Raw genomic sequence first — 21,792 nt, 5'->3', positions numbered from 1 at the left:
TTTCATTTTTTTTTTTTTACTATCTTATGTATACAGTATACAAAGAGTAGTTACTGTAATCGTAAAGTGTTCAACCTCTAGGTTTTGATGAAACTCCAGATTTCTCCTAGAATCCGAAAAATATTATTTTTGGAATTCTGCCTGAGTCTGTGAACACAATAACTCAAAAATAGAAAGTTAGAAAAATGAGATTTGGTAGACGCTCCTTACATCGGATATTTAGATCTGCTTCAAATTTTAGGTGAAATCCATCTGTCCCTCCGGGTGGGTTATGAAACCTTTATTGGAGAGTACGTGTGAAAGTTTCGAGGGGATCACCCCTGCTGATTTTTTTTTATGGGGATTTAATTTCAAATTTCCGAGTTCAATTTATTACAATCAAATAAATATTTGTACTGTGTCACTTCTGGAATCATTCATTGGCATGGAAACAGGGAGGCGATTTTTTCATTTCTGTTATCTATGCTAACACTACATATATAATTTTTGTTAGTATCATGAACAGGTATTTTACTGCATTTATACCTAATGAAACATGTAAATGTGGTGATATTTACATGTAGACGATTAGCAAAATTTTAATGGTACTTGATTTCAAGGCAGTGGAGTGACTAAAAGATAGATGAAGTTCTTTTCATGTAGAGTATGAGTTATATATTGGATATACATATACTACTTAATTATTCCTAAGTAACTAAAGATAACTAAAGTATACAAGCTGTAATTAAAAATTCAATCTTTTCCCGACAATGTTGATCTTGGGGTGCTGGTAGGACATCATTACTCCGAGTTTATGAAGCTTTAATTCTATCTCGAATGGACTACGATGGTATAGTATATGGTTCTACCAGCATTTCTGCTCTGAAAAAACTTATACAATCCATTATTCTGCTCTGAGGATTTGCTCTGGAGCTTTCCGCACATCCCCAGTGCAAAGCTTATATGTGACGTGCCATCAACTCCCACTTTCTTTGCGTCGCCAGAAATTATCATTGTAATATTATTTTAAAATTTCATCTACACCTAAACATCCTTTAATTTATACCACTCACAGTTGATTCTTAGAGCGAATTTATAATGCTCGTCCGACGGCTATCCTGTCCCTTTTATGAACGCAAGACATTTTTCATTTCTGACTTCTGAAGTGAGAATATTGTCTGTTGACCATTTCTACTTTCCATCCTGGAATACACCATCCATTTCTCACATAAATCCATTCATTGGTTTCAAAAAATCTTATTGATGCACGTTCACTTCAGCGACTGTTTCTTGAGCATCGCGCCCAGTGCAACAACTATAAAACAAACTTTACGGATGGTTAAAAAACGATGAATCATGTCGGTTTCGGTGTAATTTTAGATAAAACTTCCTACAATTATACTCTCCCCAAATACTGTTCAGTATACACGGCAGTAGCAACTGCTATTTTATATGCACTACAGTGTATTTCTTCATCTGATTCTCGTAAATTTTGCATATACACCGACAACATAGACGTTTTGCAACAATTACAAAATTTTGATTATTCTTGTCATCCAGTTGTTGCATAAATCATAGAACAACTATCAGTATTGGTGAACAGAGACTTCGACGTCATTTTCTGCTGGGTACCGAGTCGCGTTGTAATCGATGGCAATGAGCGTTGAAACGAGAAAATTCATCGAAATTTTGAGATTTCAGTGCTATCTCTCTTTGCATATTTCTTAAGCCAGAAAGTAAAATGTTAGAAAATGAATGTACAAAAAGATATCAATATCACCTGAAGAGAAATAGATATCGCATCGTATTCTACGTGACATGGCTTTTAAAAGCAATAAATCTTAAGTGCTTTCGACATTCCCGGTCTTGCACAGAAGGTATGTGTTTGTAGCATAAAATTATTTTATTTCGTTTATTTGGATTAAAAAGGGCACGGGAAATTGCTTCAGCAGTTTTTGCGGTTCTCGGTCATACACGCGCCTTGGGAGTCCACGTTGTTTTATGTATAAGTGGTCCACTTGCCATCGCGAAAACTTGCAGCCTCCTAGTCCGTCCTTTATTTAAAAGACACTCTTATTCGAAGACTGTAGTACACAAATATGCCTTTTCAAATTGTAGACGGCTTATGACATCATTTTATGATATGATGGCAGTTCTTCCCAATGTAATCAACCATTCTGCGATATTTTAGCATCAAATCATAATTAATTGGCTAATAATATGTCAGATCTGGCTAAATTTAGCCATTATATTCAGTGAATAAACAGAAGATAAATGAAATTCATTTTAGGCAGAATATAAATTGAAATTAAGGACAAGGATATTTTGGGACAGATCTTGCAAATTTTGAGCAGTGGTAAGGTGAGAAAGTTGACATTTGACTTTTTCCCCCCTTCCAAGCTCCACCCATACCATCGAGTGAAAATTTAACCTTCAACCGATTAAATATGCACATGCTGTGTATAATAGGATAACAATCTTGTCCACCATTTAGCGATTTAAATGAAAATTCGAAAATTCGTGATTTTTTTTTTTTCATGTGAATTTTGACTTATTAATTATACCCTCTTTTATTTTCTAATCTTTACGAATTTCTAATCTTTGGATATTTCCAATACATATTTAAAAATATTATTCGTTTTGAATCATTTTTCTATGTCCATTCGTTTTGAATCCTTTTTCTATGCCCACTCGTTTTGAATCATTCCTTTTTCTATGCCCACTCGTTTTGAATCATTCCTTTTTCTATGCCCACTCGTTTTGAATCATTCCTTTTTCTATGCCCACTCGTTTTGAATCATTCCTTTTTCTATGCCCACTCGTTTTGAATCATTCCTTTTTCTATGCCCACTCGTTTTGAATCATTCCTTTTTCTATGCCCACTCGTTTTGAATCATTCCTTTTTCTATGCCCACTCGTTTTGAATCATTCCTTTTTCTATGCCCACTCGTTTTGAATCATTCCTTTTTCTATGCCCACTCGTTTTGAATCATTCCTTTTTCTATGCCCACTCGTTTTGAATCATTCCTTTTTCTATGCCCACTCGTTTTGAATCATTCCTTTTTCTATGCCCACTCGTTTTGAATCATTCCTTTTTCTATGCCCACTCGTTTTGAATCATTCCTTTTTCTATGCCCACTCGTTTTTGAAATCATGTTCGATATGCGTTTTGACATCATTCAGTCATATTCGTTTCTTAATCTTTCACGTTCCTGGACGGTGAACAGTAAGAAACGTAAGGTGATAATAAATAAAGATAAACAAGCATTTCTAGTTTAATAGCTGTATAATAGTTTGTCCTTTTTTTAATAAAAAAAAATCAGAAGATAAAATGTTAAAATTGATGGAGAAGTATTGAACTGATCAACTATTTTCCTTGTCTAAGAAGAATCTAATTGCATACACGTTAGTTTGCTAGTTTTTGGATATGACAAAATGCTCTTTTTAAATTGAAGCAAAAACAAAATTTTTTTGTTGCAAGAGAAATAACGGATGGTGACCTGATTAGAAGCCTTTACGAAAACAATAGAATTTTCTGTAATTTTCCCCACCTTTCAATTTCGTTTCTTCCTTCATTAAAACCGTGAAAAATTGCTGTTCTATTTGCATCGATGTAAGCAGTAGCCGAACACATTACTAAAACCAAAATATCAGAACGCGCCAATATGTATTCTATTTTGCAGTTGTATTTTTAATCAAATCAATTTATTCCTTCTCTTATTTTCTTTCTTTGGTTTCCAGTGATTGCTCAGTTTCCTTTATTTTAGTTAAGCTTGGTTTAACTCGTCATTACTTTGTGAAACTAGGTTAATTTTAATGAGATGAGTCATTACAAAGGAAAACTATTTTGACATGCTTGTAAACCTCATACTGTGTTGTAAATAGTGTTTAAAAACATTCAAAAAATCCTTCGGGTCTGACTTTGATGTCTACTGGCTAGAATTTTTTGCATGGTTCTAGCTTTCCACGTGTCTCAGTGTCTAATATTCGTATTTTCAACTGCCCAATATTAAGCTGCAGTACCGCGTGAAAATCACGAGCGTACAAGAAATGAATATATTTCGTACAAGAACTCAAATATATTTCGATGATGTTCCCTTTTGAATGTTTTTAAACACTTAATTCTCTCCCACGGTCCTTTTTTTTTTCTCGCCTTTTGTCTCGCTTTAGTAAGCATGTGAGTCAAGTTCTCATCATGGTTTGGATCTTCTAATTAGGTGACCCCATCTTTATTATATTTTAATTGCAGTAGAAGAGGAGTAATCTAATTAAATAGGAGGTATGAATCATAGGTTAGTCACATCATTGTATTAAAAAAAAACTTTTAAAAGCTGTTAAAAAATAAGCCTTTTGCTTAGTTATAAAGAAAAATAAAGTTGTGATTTTAAACACTACTCTATTACTCAGTATTTGCTGGAGAGAACTTCGCGCATGTTTTTTAATAAAACGACTCAAAACTATTTTCGAATACAAGGTATGCATCGAAACTATAGATTATTCGTAAATAATTTTATATTCTAATCCGAGATTTTACCAGTCTGTTTAATTCACTTTTATTTTCTAACCATTTAAAGCATTCTAGGAGATATAAAATAAACATTTACAAAACATAATCGGGCAAGAGCAAAAAAAAAAAAAAAAAGTTTCTTTTTTATGCAAATCTGCTAAAAGATACATTTACACGGTTTTGTGATCTATACAGTTTAGTAAGATCATGATACCATTTTGTTGGCTTAAACGCCACTTAAAATAAAGCAGAGATTTACTCATCTCTTCATTGTTTTTCTGAGAAAAGTAAATTTATCGGTTTACCCACAATATCTGATTTTTCATCTGACGCGTAGAAGTCATACCCTGTGGCATAGCAAATATTTCCATACCCAAACATAAAAGGAAACAAAACTTTCCCATCTTTGACACGGTTTAGAGCACATCATTGAAGCAGAATCAATATCTCCAATGAAAAACAATCGCAAAATATCTGGGAAAAGTAGAAGGCGAGTTGATACTCAGGATTCTACGTAGCAAGAGAACAAGAAAAAAGTAGTTTCTATAACGAATTACGAAAGTAAATTTTTGAGGAAAAAATTGTCGAAGTGGACCTAACCTCGCTTTCTATTTACCGAAATTGAAATTCTGTTCACTTTTAGAAAGGGAACTCGGAAATTGTGCGGAATATGGACGCATCCAATATTCCATCCGTTTAGCTCAAATGCTTTAAGAAACTGGGGCATTCCAGTATTTTGTCTCTGCAGATAGCAAACAAATTAAGTCGCGGGCGAATTCATTAAGGAATTAATGGGAAAAAATGAATTTCAAATTCATCTTTGATGTTGAATCCCTTACAGAGTTAGTGAATTATAAAATATTTATTTAGTAATTATTGCTTGGTAATTATTTATCATTATTTTTAAGTTTATTAAGAACAGAGCTATGATTTGAAAGATAAAAATGACTGCACTACCATTAGCACATAAGGTATCAAGCTACCTCGTCTCTATACGTGGGAAAACAGGCGTGTCCAAAATTTATCTCAATACTTTCTTATTTTATGTTGTATCCAAAAACGTTTTATTTTATTCTTATTAATTAGAGTTTATATATTAAATATTCATCCAACAAATTAGTTAACTAATTAAGTTTTAAGGGGGGAAACAAATGGTATTGTTTTTTAATTGGGTTCATATTTCACTACGCAGCCCATTTCAAATTTCATTAGGTTGAGAATACTGCTGATCAAAAATTTCGCATTTAAGACTTTTTATATTTTGATTTCGAGATTAGAAGACCACGCTCGAGTAAATCGAAGTCTTATATCAGAAGAAAGTTTGAAGCGTTTTCTTAGTAAAGAGCCAATATTCAGCTTTAAGTAGCTGTAAAATTGAAGTAAGAGGCATGATATACTGCAAAAGATTCATCTGTTCTTGTATAAATTTCATGTTTAAAACAAAAGTTGCCAATTATTTAAGAATGAAATATTTTATGAGATAAAAATAAACATTTTAGTATCCATATAAATTTTGCTTTGACGGAACAAGTAAAATAAGCTTCTGTAATGTTTTCTAGTAGAAAGGAAGAAATATCTATTAAGTTGAACGAAAATGAATTAATTGTCGTTATCAACTCAGACGCAATAATAGTTTAAAAAATTAACCAAAATTAGAAATAAATATTAAGTTAACAGCCAAAGAAACAAAAAGAAAGATAAATGAATCCGGCCCGAAGACTTTTTCAAGGGTCACCCTCAGGTAAGGATTCAAACCAGGGATTTTTTTCTGTGAGGGGTCTGACTTTCGTCCAACAAACTGACCCCTCGTGACCCGAAAATCCCAGAAAATTGAGGTTTTGGAGATAAGTTAGTATCACAAGATTAAAACAAGTAAAAACACTAGCAAAAAAAACAATCCAAATATTTTCGGAATGTGCAAATAATACCACAATTTCGTATTCCTACAATATTGAATGGATAATTTTCTCAAAATTGAAGTATGCAATCTAATGCGAAAAAGTTGAAATTGCAAAACAATTTTACTGGACTATAATTGGATGTTTCTGAAAGTTTCTGTATACGTTAATTGTGTTGAAAACCAGAGAAAATACTAACCGACAAATGTTAGAGAAATAATATATGCTCATTTTTCCTAAAATATTTTACATGCGCGAAATGTCAGCATAATAAAACTTAACACAATTTTAATATGCAGGAAAAAATTCGAAGTCTACTATCTCTTTTGTATCTTTGTCATTTCTAATTTTAAAAATTGCAAAATCCCTTTGAACTTTTTGCAATTCTATATTTATGTTCTTATGAGAAGTTTTCATAAAATATTTAAACTCATCTTCAATTATTTTTCTGATTTCTTTCTTAGATATTGGCAATTCGCAACTCTATATTTAAAATCTTTGATGCGAAAAATTTCTGTAAAATTCCATCTAAGCCTTTTAGACTCCCTGGTTAAGAGCCTAACTTTTATCGAACAGTTTCTATGTACATATGTATCTAATGAATTTTTATTTAAATACTTAGTTTTAGAAACTTTTCCTAAAATTCCGAAATACATTTGTGCTTTTGAAATTAAAATACTTGGGTGTGTAGAGGTGTCTGTTAAAAATTTCTAAATTTATTTAGGATCTAGAATTTATCTGCAGGCTGCAAGAAATCTTCAATTTTTTTTTAATCCATTTCTGGAATGTAAGCGTTTTTTAAGAGATTTATAAAAAATTTCTGAATTCTTCTGCACTTGAATATTTAAGTTCCCCTCATAAAATGTATCTAAGATTTTTAAAACTGTTTACAAGACTTTGCTACGAAACGCTTTTCTGAATATCTGTAATCTCCATCTATTTTTGTGATTTTCTTTTTTATGGCAGTACCTGTTGCAATACGATTTCAAAATATTTCTAAATCCACATGATACTATTTAGTTTCGTGTTAGTTACTTGAAATTTCTTCAAGGACTTAGCTGCTTGCCAGAAATTTTCGCTGAAGTTTCGCAATCCATCTGTCTTTTAATGAGTACTGTAAAAAAGTTTCATAAAAATGCTAAATCTATTTCAGTGGTGTACAGTTGGAGGGAGATATCTTTCCAGGTGTGTAAGGCTTTATGGTGATAGATCATCAGAGTATTTTATTCCCATCTTAAATATGATGAAGAGGGACAAAATGTACTACTGTGCCTCGAACGCCATTTATTCCCACAATGTTTCTGATTTATTTTTACTTGTCGCGAGAGGGCGCCAGTAAGATTTTTCAAACCAGTGTTTTGAGAAACTTTCTCAAAAATTTCTTATTTCATCTAGCCTTTTTTCTTTAAATTACCGTTACAGAAGTTCCGTAACTATTTCACAAGTGTAGAGAAGGGGAGGGAAGCGAAATGGAGTGGGACGAATTATGAGTGCGTTTATTTCACTTTTAAAGCCAGCTATGAGGAGAGGGGAGTGAAAAAATACTTTATCCCCAACGCCACTGATCCTAAGTGCTTGTTCCGAGAGGGCGCCAATAAGTTGGCTTATACCAGTGTCGCTGTCAGCGTGGAGTGGCTACTGTATCAACAGCTTCCACGCTCAGCTGAGCGCCTGGATTGCGGTAGACAGCGCAGAGACGAAGCGAACGAGTTCAGCATTCCGCCCGTGACGTCACCTCCCCTCGCCCCGCTCCTAAAAAAATCGCGTCTTTTGCGCCACCACAAACCGTGATCCCGGCTCTCCGCAACACACACCACCACCTGCTCTGGGAGATACTGGACAACGGCTATCGGGATTAGCCCCGGACACTGGCCACCACCAGTCTGCGCCTCCCCCACTTTGCGGTAAGTGGTTTTGTGTGGATCGTTAACGAATTGGCACGATTATGAAGGTCCCCGCTCGCCTCTTGGCCGTGGTCAACAAATCAATAATTTTTTTATTCAGTCCCGTTTTTTTTTTTTTTCTTTCCCTCCCATTTTTTTATGGTTTGGCAGGGCGCCATTAGCGTCGCGGCGGACAAATAATGTTTTTAGATTCAATTTGTGATGTTCTTACAGCGCTTATGTTATGTTTTAAAAGTGTTCTCGAAGAAATAATTTGGGGTGCGCGAAAAAGCACGTGTGTATGTTTTGCCTGTAGTATAGGACTATAGACCGGTATGGACAACTCCACATGTTTCTCCGCAGATTTCGTCCACATGTTCCTTGGCAGATCTCATGATATCTGATCTGACTAATTAAAACTGAATTCTGTACGCTAAAAATACTAAAAAATATGAAGTACGAATTTTTGAAAATCAAGTTTTAAAAATAACTGATGCTATATTTCAAGTAAAAAAAAATGTATCCAATATTATAATAACTAAAATACATTTTTATAATTATTTTGGAACATTTAATTTTCAACTTGCTTATATAATGATACTCTTTCGGATATTGAAGCAGTGAATTTATTTTCAGAAAAATTCAATTTTATTTTAAATATTTTAAATGTATGCCCTTTTTACTAAATCGCCAAATTGTTTCGTAAAATAGTAAAATTATGCCAAAAAGTATTCTATCATTTAACCGTTCAGTAACTTTTTGGAACAAAAATCTATTTCATTTGTAATTTAGAAATTAAACTTTAGTTGATATTAGAAAGATTCGCAATGAAATGAAATAAAGTAAAAATGAGAATTGTTCTTCTTTTTAAGAACCTAAGAAAGTAGGAAATTCTAAGTATTTTTGAAAAAAAAAAATACTATTGAATAATCGCTTAGTATCTAAAAGTTTTAAAGATTAATTATTATTCTGTTGAAAGTGAGTATTAATCCACAGTGAGTAATGCTTTAAAAATGATTTTCATAATTAAGGAATGAACTGCCTTGTAAAGTAGCATGCTCTTTTAATAGCATGCTAACAAGCATACTATATATTATTTCTGCTTTCAAAACAACATGTTACCATTTATGAAGCACGATAAGAAGAGCGAAAAATTGAAACACAATTTACTATTCTTAAGTTTTACATGTTAGAATTTGAGATACTTATTGCTTACGTTGCTTTCAAGAAATGGTTCTTTTTCTTTTTTTATTATAAGAAATAAAATGTATAAAATAAAAATAATAAATGTATAATGTATAAAATGTAATAAAAATGTAATAATATAATGCAATAAAAATAATAAAATGTATAAAATAAATGATATAAAAAAATTTCCCAATCAGTTTTAAATTTATAGAAAACTTGGTATTCTAAATAGGAACACGATCTTTGTTTGATTTATAGGCTTCAAATAAAGTTTTAATTTCAGTCTCGCTTTTGCAGTGTTCATAATTTTCTTTTACGTCTCATCGTTTATTTATTTGCTTATCTGAAACTTTCTAAAAAGTAAAAGGTTATTACGGACCAATCCCCCCACACACGAATAATGTACATCGCATACATTTAATGAGATGACATATTTTTGGTATGATTTTGAATTTCTCGTATCTTGTTTAAGGCCTTGGGATTATTTCAAATTATTAAAATTCTTTTTTTTAATATCTTCAAATAGATGGCATATGTTCTCAAATATTTTATTCAGTGAATATAAATGAGGAATTTTCAATTACTTTTTATTTATTCATATTTTCGATAAATGAAACCAAATGGCAACTAGTGTCAGCACTGTAATTTCATTTTAAAATACTTTATTTAAGGTTAACAAATAAAAAAGAGCAAATTAAAAAATATTATTTACATATAAAAGATATTTAATAAATTGTACTAATTCTTACAAACGGTGAACCTAGTATAATATATGATAATATAAGATACTTAATTTGATATAATAAATTATTTTAAGCTTTTATGGGTCAAAGGAATATTTTTTTCTTCTTTTGAAAAAAGTTGTTTGGATAATTTTAACTGTAAAAGAATGTGACAGTGAAACTGTAAAACATTTTTTGTAAAATTCATATATGTTACATTCGCTATTTTTTATTTCATAAATTGTTTTGTTGCATGCATGAAGATATATGCAAGTTCCATTAATATTTTATTCTTAGTTCTCAAACTGCTTGGTATAGTTTTTATTTCTATATGTTTAGATATAAATTATATATTTTTTTATCTTCGATGAGCATTTATTTCCCGATATGTCATAAAATATATAGTACGAAAATAATATATTTCCTTTATAATATAAATATGAAACAATTACGGCTTTCAAAAAAGATATATGCAAAGCTATGTTAGCAAGTTTTTACAGTATGAAATTTTACCTGTGTATTGACTTTGTTTAAGTGACTTAGTTTATTTTTAAATGAAAAGAAATGCAATTTCTACTGAAATAATTATTTCCTCTTGCATTTGATAAAAAAATGTTAAGAAATCCTACCTCCTGCACAAGTAATAAAAATATATACATATTTTTTTAAATTATGACATCGGAAAATGAATGCTGTCTTAATTCATATCATTAATTAAAAATGTGAATTTCACATTAATTATTCTAGTTGTGAATTTACATCGTTTGCAAATTTTTTTCTTTTTTTTTTTTTTATCTATATAGTTATAACTATTCCCACTTGTCTTCAGACGATTATAAATAGTTTATATTAAGAGATATTTGACGAATAATAAGATATTTGAAAATTGATAATTTATTAAATGATATTTGACAAATATTTTTTGAATTAGTTCCGCAATATTTGTTCATTATTTTTTTTTCAGTTTAAGTATAATTAATGTAAGTTAATTGAAAATTTCAATTTAAATCTATTTCAACTAAAATATATCGGTAAAATTATAAAAAGTATTATTAATGAATTCATTCGGCAGCAGTCATTTTTTATTTCATTAGGAATAAATATATAAAGCCAAGAAATGTTTGAAACCACATATTAGTTTTTCACAAAAAAAAAAAAAAAAAAAAAAAAAATTGATGAAGTAAAAAATTGCAAATATTTATAAATTATTAAAAATGCATTCAAAACTATTTTCTGGTATGTTAAAATAAAATAAATGTGGTATAATTTTGTTACATTTTTTTGTATAAATGAATTGCCCATATTTAATCAATAATATTTCATGAAAAACAATTGATTAAAACATGAAAAGCATTTGTCCTTTTTTTTTTTAGTTGCAGATGGTTCGTATTAAAAATTAATCATTTATTCGTTGTTCTGTTTATAAAAGAGGATGAATATTTTTGGTTATTACAATACTTCTCTGATTTTTTTTCTCTTGGAAATAATTTTTCGAAATTCATGAGAAAAGAAACTTTATTGAATTATGGAATGCAGGAATATGTACGAAACATATTTAGAAGATCCAAAAATTGAATAAGGAATGCTCGCAAATACATGCGTAATAACCGATTTTTTTTTCTGTCAGAGGCATCAGTAACTAATTCAAAAGTTAATGACTATCCTTCTTCAATCTGAATCCAAACAGGAAAAGAGATAAGTAGAGTTTGTTAGACATTAACTTGATTTATGATTAGGCATTAACTTAGTTACAAATATAGGTTTCTAAATTAAAAAGATTCTTTTTTTTTTTTTTTTCAAAAAAAATTACAATTCAATTCGAATTGTCGTATTAATTTTCCTTTGACAGAAAGAATTATAATGAATAAAAAATGATTCAGTTCAGTTCAGCTTTATAAACGTTTACATACATATGATAAAGAAATTAAAAAGAACTAATGATATTTAACCAGAAATAAGACAAAAGTTAATTTAAAACATTCCTTTCGTAAATCTTATTTTAGATAAGATTATTTTGTAAATTATATTTATATGCTTTTTTTTTAAAAAAAAATTGGCAAAAGTATTTTTTAAATGTTCTGATTCAATGTTTATAGATTCATTTTTTAAGAAAAGGTAGAGCATTTGCTGATAAAATAAATTCACGAATTGAAGAATCTTTTTTTTTTTTTTTTTTGTGTGAACTAGATCAATTTGTTTTATTAACGAATTATTATCAGAATTATCCTTTTTGTCCCTGTAAATCTTTTCAATTTGCTGAACGATTTAATTTGTAATAACGAAATTCCTTTCAAACAACTTTCTTATGTTTAAAAACGATTAATATGAAATTTAAAAGCTTTAAAGTATTTACTAAACGACAGTTACTAAAACTGATTAAGTTTCTTCAAAGATCAATTTTTAAGAATTCTTAAGGTTTCCGAAATCTTTCTCAAGTATTTTTCAATATAAAAAGTTGTTTAAGCATTAGAATGAAAATATAAATATCATTTCCCCCTTTTTCATTGAATAATTTCTGATGCAAACACATAACAAAATTTATAATAATACGAGTAATAAAATGAACTATCCAAACTGTAATCTAAAGTACATAGTATAGGATGTTTATTTACGCGAAGCAAGATTCATTATGAGAAATTTCTTAAAAATAGTAACATAATTTCCACTATTTATGACTTCTTTTTTAACAGTACAAAGAAAATAATTCTATTTACATTTAAATAATAAAATATATATGAATTAATGAGTAAAAATACAAGTATATCGTTATTTTCTCATGTTTATAATGAATTACAGCACATTAAATTTTTTTTTAACTCTTCCTTGGATGCATTTTATTGAAACGTTTTTTTGCTTAGTTGCGTATTTTACATTCCTTTCATGCAAAACAATAAAACTTTAAAGAGATTCTGATGAATCTTTGAAAACGCAGCGAGTCGGAAAGAATCAGTTCTGCATCAGAAAATTATATATATATTCGAGGTTTGCATTTTCGCGATTTCTAGTACCATACAATTGAATTTTAAGACATATTTTTGTGAATTAAAAAAAGTATTTTTTTTTCTGCTTAAACTATAATGAAATGCTCAATACCAAACATCGAATTTGTCTTTATTTTGTTTAAAAGAAAGGGGAAAAAAAACAAAAAGAGAAAATTGGTTCTTTTGCCACTGCCTCTTATGCATAATCACAAAATAGTAAAAACATGAATTTTTGCATTCGGATAGTTCTACAAAGAATGAGTAATTAAAATATTTTTTCAATGTGCACTTGCTAGGAAATTAATAATCCATTTAATATATAATAAATTATTTTTGGTCGAAATGGAATAATTGAATCCTGATTTCTAATTCAATTCTATCTGAAATCCGAAACCATTCTGACGAAGATAAATTTATCAAATATTCCTAATAGAGGTTGAATATCAAAAGAATATTTTTTCGTATTATACATAAATTTGTTTCTGAGTTGTCAAATATCATGCTGATATTTCATTCCTTTTCGGGCCTTGTATTAAGATTGATATAGTTGTTGGTATAGAAAAAAAATTATTTCAAATTTAAATTCAAATATTGAAGGTTTGGTAAAGTGACGATAAAAAGTTCATCCTAAATATTATATAGTTCAAATATGATTTTTTTCTCATGTTTATATGTCTCTCATATAAACAAAATTTCTTGTAAATGAGCAAGAAAGGATGTTTTTTTAATCATAGCTTTGTTCTTCATGATTAAGAAAAATGTTCATTTTCTGTATTTATTTATTGTTAAATCCACGACAAGGGAGTTTCGCTATCAGCACAGGAAGGCAGAAACCGTTAAGAGACCGTAGAAACCCAAATCCCAAAATTTAGCTAAGCAAGCATTTATTTTAGCATCTTGATATTGCTGCTTCACATGAGTTAGTTAAAATTACAGGAATTGGTGACCGAGAAGCGTGGGAAAGTCAGAACTTCGCACAATTCAGAAGCTAAAGTGAAGTTTGAATTCAAATAGTTAGAAAATAATTTTAAGAAAGCAAATAGAATTTATTATATATATGTATGCAATTACGGTACTGTATGAAACTTTCGCAGATTTTTCCTTATTGTTCCAGAAAAAGTGCTTCCATTTCTTGATACAATTTACTTTTACCTATTCTTAAGTATCGATTGGAAAAGAAGTACGGGGCAATTAGAAAGTTCCAGTTAAAGGAGAAATTCATCGAGGAGATTACTAAATATACTTTAAATTTAATTCATTGTTATTAATATTATGGAATCTTAAAATTGTTTTTCATAAATTCACTTTCAAGTGCCTCCCCTCGCATGGAATGAAAACTTTTATTAGGTTAATAAATTAGCTGATAACAAATTATTAAAATATTGTATTGTCATCAAGAACACATAATTGTACAAAATTTCAAATCTGTATCGTATCAGTAGGTGATTGAAAAATCGGTTTCAAAATCCATCTTTCCAAACACGAATTAAATCAGAAATGTAAATGCAAATTACTTATTTTTGTAGTTTTTGCAATTGTTCTGATTCATTCATTTGAATACTAGCACACTTTCAGAACGGTATTTCTTAATGATATCAATAAATAAAAATTGGAAAGAACTAATGCTAGAAAATTCTGAAAGTTTATCTTCAAAAGGTAGAATTTAATTTTTTTTTAAGTTTAAAATTTGAGGTGAATATTATTGTTTTCAGTTTATACAAACATATTTTTTAAATAATGATTCCGAGTAAATTTATCTATAGTTTAATATTGTTTTTTTTTAAATTTGATTCATTGTCAAGAAATAAAATATACCAGCCTTTCCGAGTAAACGATATCTAAAAAATAAATTGCATAGTTTGAAAATTCTATTGTAATTTTTCTGTTAGATAAGCAACCCCAACAAATCTGCAAAATATGATAAGTTTCATCTTCAAATACTGATAATCTGGTTGGTTAAGACTAGCACTAATGAGTTAGGGAAAGACGGCTTGCATGTTCGGAAGTTCTCTCAACTATTTTTTACGACATTTAATCGTTTTAGATAAACAGATGATGCATTTTGGTGCGGAGGATTATTTTTATTTTTTGTTATTGAATATTTTTATTCCATGAGCGGTTTTTATTATTATCTATCATTAAGGTAAACAGCATAAAATAAACCTTTGCATCCAAAAGTAACTCTGTATAACTAGAAATAAAAAAAAATCTAATTATAGATAATATATAGTTCACCAACACTCAATTAGAATTTTATTTTTCTTCATTAATTATTATTAATTAGTTAAGTAATATAAGTGAAACGAAAATGCTATTATAGAATGCTAATTTAAATAGTGTATAGGTTCTCATTAATTATTCATAGACCTATAACAAGTTTTGCTGGATTTGAAGACATGCCTATTCATAATTCATTCACCTTTCAATACATCTCAATGTCAGAAGTTATTATAAAATATCGGAATTTTGCCTATTAAATCTATTGATCCCTATAGAGTTTATGTTTCCAAATGGAGAGATGCTTTTATTATGTTCCTTTGATATCTTCCTTCTGCTGACATTTCCCGTTGATGGGGTGTGGAAGTTTGGAAAAAGGGATGCTGGCTTATATTATTCTTCGTCATCGGACCACAGCTAAAAATACCAGCTGCTTTCTAAAATGTCAAACGTGTTACTAATTTAAAAATACTTAGTTTAAAATTATAATAATTAGCTTAAAATTTCAATTTTGGACTTACGAAATAAATAAATTATATTTAAAATTTTTGAGAGAAAATATCTATTTTTCACTAGCTATTTTTGATGCAACTAACTACTGTAATTTTAATCAATTTTGATGTAGTCACAAAATTATCCACATAAAATATTGATAGACTGAGGAGCATTAAAATTCAGAATTAATAAATTTTGTTAATGAAATAGACAACGGAACTGACGCATCTTATAAAAAGTAATTGAAATGAACTATTACATTTTTTTGCAAATTCAACGCTATTGTTATCTTGTCTTTCAAACCCTTAATTTTCATTCCCATGAATCATACGTATATTAAAATTTCACTTCTTAAACTTAGAAGCTGAAATTAAACCAATGAAAGATACTATAATTCGATATAAATATTGCAGATAATCCGCAAACATCTTAAGTAGGCAATAGCTTCTTAATTAAACTACTAAGACATAAATCGCGAAATTGAAAATGTAATCTAATTAGAAGCTAAAACAAGAAATGAAATAAAATATCATTGAATAATAATTACGAAATAACAAATAAAAAATTATTCTTTATTTTCAAACAAAATTTCATTAAAAAGTAATAAGTTTTAAATATATTTTTATTGAAATTCTTAACTTCAAATTCTACAGAAAATAAATAATTTCAAAAATTTCATCCTTTGTCTTTACGTTAAAGATGGTTCATGCAATCTAATAATCCCATGTTTTGAATCTTAAGCACTATACTCTCATATTCACAAATAATACCATGCACACATATTCAAGCTATTTTCGTAATTTATTTTGTTCTTTAAAGTGTAAACAACAGTTTACGTCATAGGAGATTACTATAATTTTCATTTCACTTTAAATGGATTTCCTGTATTCATTAATTTCCAGTATTCTTCTCATTTTAAAATAAATCCGTTGTGTAGATGTTTTAAAAAGAATTTCCACGAAATTTCGAGTTGTTTCGTACTACAAAATTGTACATCACTTTAATTTTTTTAAAGTAATTCAGTTGCTTTTACCAGTGGAATCATTTAATATTTTTTATAAGAAAAATTTTATTTCAAATAACTACGGATTTAGGTGGTCACGAAGCCATTGAATGTGAACGTGTGAAAAAAATTCAGTTGAAATATCAAATACGTGACTGCTGTAAAGATTGACTTCAGAATTCTAAATCTCCTTTAACACGATTGCAAAAAGAATTTAAGAATTGTTTGAAACTATTAATAATAAAGAAAAACAACTTAATCCTCAACTATAAGAAAGTCGTGACGAAAAATAGATCATTTCCGCCTAAACTGTTAAAAGTTTACAAAGGAAGATTTAAAAAGTTTTTAATTTTTGTTCTAACTTCTAGGATTTTAGAATTTAGCAATTGTTGAAAAGCACTTCAGTCTTTTTATCGGGTGAAATGTAAAATATTAAGGGAGCAATAAATCAAAAGAAATCCGCCTTTGGCCATAAAGAAACTATCTGCTATCCTGATAAAATATTTTCGTATAAAAACCTTAAACTAAGCGAACTTGAAAAGAAACGTTTTTCATTTTTATAAGAATGTATGAAAATAATGGCATTTAAAATATCTTTTGATATGTAGAATCTATGGCCTGGGGCATTAAGTGCTTTACAAGTCTTTACATTGAGTATCGCGTGACTCACCTGTGGCTCACATCTTCTATTTGATTGTAACCGAACCATCTATCTAAGTAGATTTCCTCTTATCTTCTATAGTTAAAAGACATCTAATTCATTCCATATAGCAGGTGCGAGTCGTGACAATGAACGTGTTAAGCAAACTTAGATTCTTTATATTAGATTCACTTAGAAACTTAGATTCACACATTTGAACCTAGGCTTTGACTGAAATCTTTGCTCTTTTGGTTTCCTGATCCGACCGATTATCATAAAAAAAATCGAATTTTAAAATACTTGATTAAATTACTAAAAGCTGTAAAATAGTAATTTCTCATCCTTTGTGTAATTTTGAAAGGATATCGTTGAAATCTTCCACCAGTGGGAATGTATTATTTCGAACTTAAAATTGTTTATAAAATTGAAGAAAGACTGCGCCCCTATTGTTTGATTGCAATTGTCCATTTTTCTCAACTGGATATACAATTTTGTATCTTTTTTTATCTAAAGATTCTTCTAGGAAAGCATGAATATGTTATGAATTTTATTACTTAAGAATTCAAAGCTGTGTACTAATAAATAGATGTTTTCTTAAAAATGACTAGGTTATCTAAACTTCAACTCTTTGGCCTCTAGATTCTAATGTACAACCAGCTGTGCAGATTAGAGAAAGATGTAAGAATACTGAATAAAATCAAATAAATGAAATAAAAAATAAATTATTAAATATTATTTTCCTTTCGGATTCAACTATCCACATCTGGTCAGATTAACGTGTTGAATGTTTCGATTATCTTATTAATAAATTGGATGTTTCGTCATTTATATGCATGATGATTCTAATAATTTAATTAATAAAACTTGCATAGTTGTTTAAAAAAAGAGTTTGCTTCATAGATATTTAGTGCACCTTGACAAAAAGAAAAACTTAAAAGTATTTCATGTATAGTTAGAGTTGGGAAAAAAAATTTCTCTTGAAAGTAATTTTATAAATAATTAATCTAGTATCCATTTTTTATATTGAATCCTTGTTGATAACTACGAAAAAGGACAATCTGTGACATTTAAGCCAAATTTGGGGCAAATAACGGATGTTATTTTAAATCACGGACAAAAAAAAAAAAAAAAAAAAAAAATCGGAACTGTCCACATTGATCTGGAACGTCCGCTCACTCTCTACCTTTCATCTGTCCTCTTTACGCTGAGTCACCGAGATAGTTTTTGGCTAACTTTAATTCCAGTGAGAATCAACATCCTGTTCTTTACCATGAATAAATGGAGAATTTTGTCTTTAATTTCTTTTTGAGAATTCTTGAGAATTTTATCTTTATTTTTGAATTCGATTTAATAAATATCCGTGACAAAATAGGTTTTGTAATTTAAGAAAGACTGATGAAACGTTTTAATTTTGTACGTAAGTTTTTCACCCTCGTGAGCATCAATTTCTTTTTTATTAGGAAAGTAATGTGTTCGTTTTAAATAAGCATAAAAAAATATTTTAGTTAGTTTTTTTTTTTCCATTTGAAACAAATAGAATCTTTCCGTATTGACAAACTTCAAAAAGGCAGGAAATATTCTTGGTAAAAAAAAAAAAAAAAATTCAAAATAACTTTATCACAAAGCATTTTATAGTAGTAGAGTTTCAATTTTTGAGCATATTATGTAGATTCCTATAGGAAGACTACCTATTGCAATAGTTCTCATAACACGACTTTAGGAAAATTTCTGCAGATCTTCACCGATCATGGTCGTAAAACCCAAAACCACCCTTCGTTCAGAAGTTTATATATATATGCGTACAACGCTTTCCCCATGATATCTTGTGAACAAGATGACTACAGTAATTTCGTTTGGATTTTAACCGGCTTGGAATATGTTTTTAGAAATATTCAAACCTCAGATTTGTTCGTAAATAGGTCATCCAGCTCAAAGGGGGCCGAAATTTCATTTTGCTATAACTTCCTTAATATTGAAGATAGAGAAATAAATAAAATTATCCAAATCAGCGCTTTATTAAGACGAACAACCCTTGTACTTGAAGTTTTTCAATAACTGCAATATCTTAGGAGTTAGGGGCTAAAAAGTAATTATCAAACCCTAATTTTGCTTGAAATTAGATTCATGAAATATTAACTTAGATGAAAAGGAATCTACCTTTGCCTTCCAGTTGCCGAGAGGAATTTTTTTTAAAATTCCAATTCAACTTTAAATATTAATAACATATGCTGAAATATTATTTCTTCTGGAAAATCTGTTGACCTAAAAATTATGAAGATCTGAAAACGACGGAAAGGTATCATTTTTTTATGAAAATAAACTGTACATATTTTTGTGCTATAAATATGGCTTACCACACTAAAGTTTGTGTAAATTTCAGGTACCGACGGTACACAATTTTCTAGTATATATTTTCCCGATGTATTGATTAAAAATAACTTTTTACTGAGAATAATCCAATTTCATAAGTGATGGAGTTAATTTACGGGACTTCATATCACCTGATAATCGTAACTACCCACGTCATCCAGCTGAAACTGTTTTCCCTTGTGCATAAAGTTTAATTGAGTCCTTCAAATTTGGCTTTTATTACAGAAAAACACACATTGGTTACACTTAAGTGTTACATTTAAATATTATCTTTTTAAACTGCAGGTGAATTGCCGCTGCTAGCCCACTCCATAAACTAAGAAAAAAATTATGTAAATCTGGCTGTAAATAATGAATCATGTTCATTGGTTTCTAACCATGAAAACTAAACTATTTGGCTTATCTGAATAAAAATAAAAAATAAGAACTTAAAATCTGTTGACTCATCTATAGTCGCAGCAATCCCAAAAAGGTCGCATGTTTGATACCAAATCACAAGAAGTAACAGGTGAATTGTCGTTTCCCATACACTCCGAACATGGGAAAGAGATTTAAAATGAATCCGGGTGCAATGAATAAACCACGCTTATTGATTATAAAACAGCGAAATCAAAATATTTGACTCGTCGGAATGAAAAAATGAAAACATCAAATCGACTGACTCATCTGCAGTCATAGCAACTGTTTTATCGTCTGGAAAGGTCACCCGGTTGATACCAAATCACAGGAAGGGACATTTCGCCTTGGCATTTTATCATATGCTTCATTTCTTACGAGTTGTTTAGTTCCGAGTTCTTCCTCTGCATCGGATTAATGGAGGGTAGGGTGTTTTATGAGAAACGTTTGTGTGTTAAAGTTGTCGGGGGCACCCGAAAACATCTGCTCTTTTGAAGCTGGATTTATGGGAATCCAGATCTGAATCAAACTGCGTAATGTGTATTTATGGCGCATAAAAAATACATGTACTGACTTACATAGAGTAGTCATTCATTTTTTCTACTCCCCTGTGAATATCATTAAGTTTTGTTTTTCCCAGCGTAGAACGGATTTCTCTGTCCATCTTTTAAAGCGCAATAGCCGAATGGTCTTGAGAAATAAATATATTTCTGTAAATTTAAAGTTATTTATTCGATTTAGATTTTTATATCCGATCAGTTTGCCCATTTATTTTTAATATAAACCATGCTTTTGTTAGAATGTCAAAATTTTGTTGTAAAATTGTTTTATGTATATATTTAACGCAACAAAGACATATAGATATTTATAATTCATTAACATTCATACTCTTAATGTTGCTGTCCTAGTGATGCGTTTAAAGTAGCGATGGTGGCTTAATGGCAGAGATTAAGTTTTGATACTGGGAGGTTGCGTATTCTAGACCCGAGTCTACCAAAGATCCAACACATATGCGAACTTGGTGCTAGGCAAATGTGTTTGAGTGAAATGACTTTCCGTTGCTGTAGCGTGGAAGCGTGAAGAGAGGAAGAGGAAATTCCATTCGTTTTCGTCACATACTTGGCACTCAAAATGTTTCTTGTATACCATCAAAAGTGGTGGTTATCTCTATAAAGCAAATTAATGGTAAAGCATTGGAAGGCTGCTGCAGTGCTCTTTATAAATGGATAGATTAAAAATCTTTTTAGTGACGAATTTTAAATTTAATGATAAAATAATAAATTAATTTTTATTACATTCACTAATAAAATTGGCAAATAAAAACAAACACTTGTGTTTTCTTTACATTCTCTAATAAAATTGGCAAATAAAAACAAAGAAACACTTGTGTTTTCTTTACATTCTCTAATAAAACTGGCAAATAAAAACAAAGGAACACTTGTGTTTTCTTTACATTCTCTAATAAAACTGGCAAATAAAAACAAAGGAACACTTGTGTTTTCTTTCTTTTTCT

The 21,792-nt window shown here is 29.5% G+C and overlaps 1 protein-coding gene across 3 annotated transcripts in view; it reads left to right on the top strand.

Moving 5' to 3' along the window:
• The window catches only part of LOC129960197 (uncharacterized), a 329,310-nt gene that overhangs the window by 58,987 nt on the left and 248,531 nt on the right, over positions 1–21,792 (top strand). The window contains exon 1 of one of the 3 annotated variants that reach the window (XM_056073424.1): positions 8,109–8,288. The exons of the other annotated variants lie outside the window; for them this stretch is intronic. The gene's annotated coding sequence lies outside the window, so the exon portion shown is untranslated. Of the gene's footprint in view, positions 1–8,108; positions 8,289–21,792 lie in introns of those variants that run through there. 3 annotated transcript variants of the gene reach the window in all.

This window comes from Argiope bruennichi, chromosome X2 (assembly GCF_947563725.1).
Source record: "Argiope bruennichi chromosome X2, qqArgBrue1.1, whole genome shotgun sequence".
NCBI lineage: Eukaryota > Metazoa > Arthropoda > Arachnida > Araneae > Araneidae > Argiope > Argiope bruennichi.
Note: the sequence above shows the minus strand (reverse complement) of the source record. Positions and strands in the feature narration are given on the sequence as shown.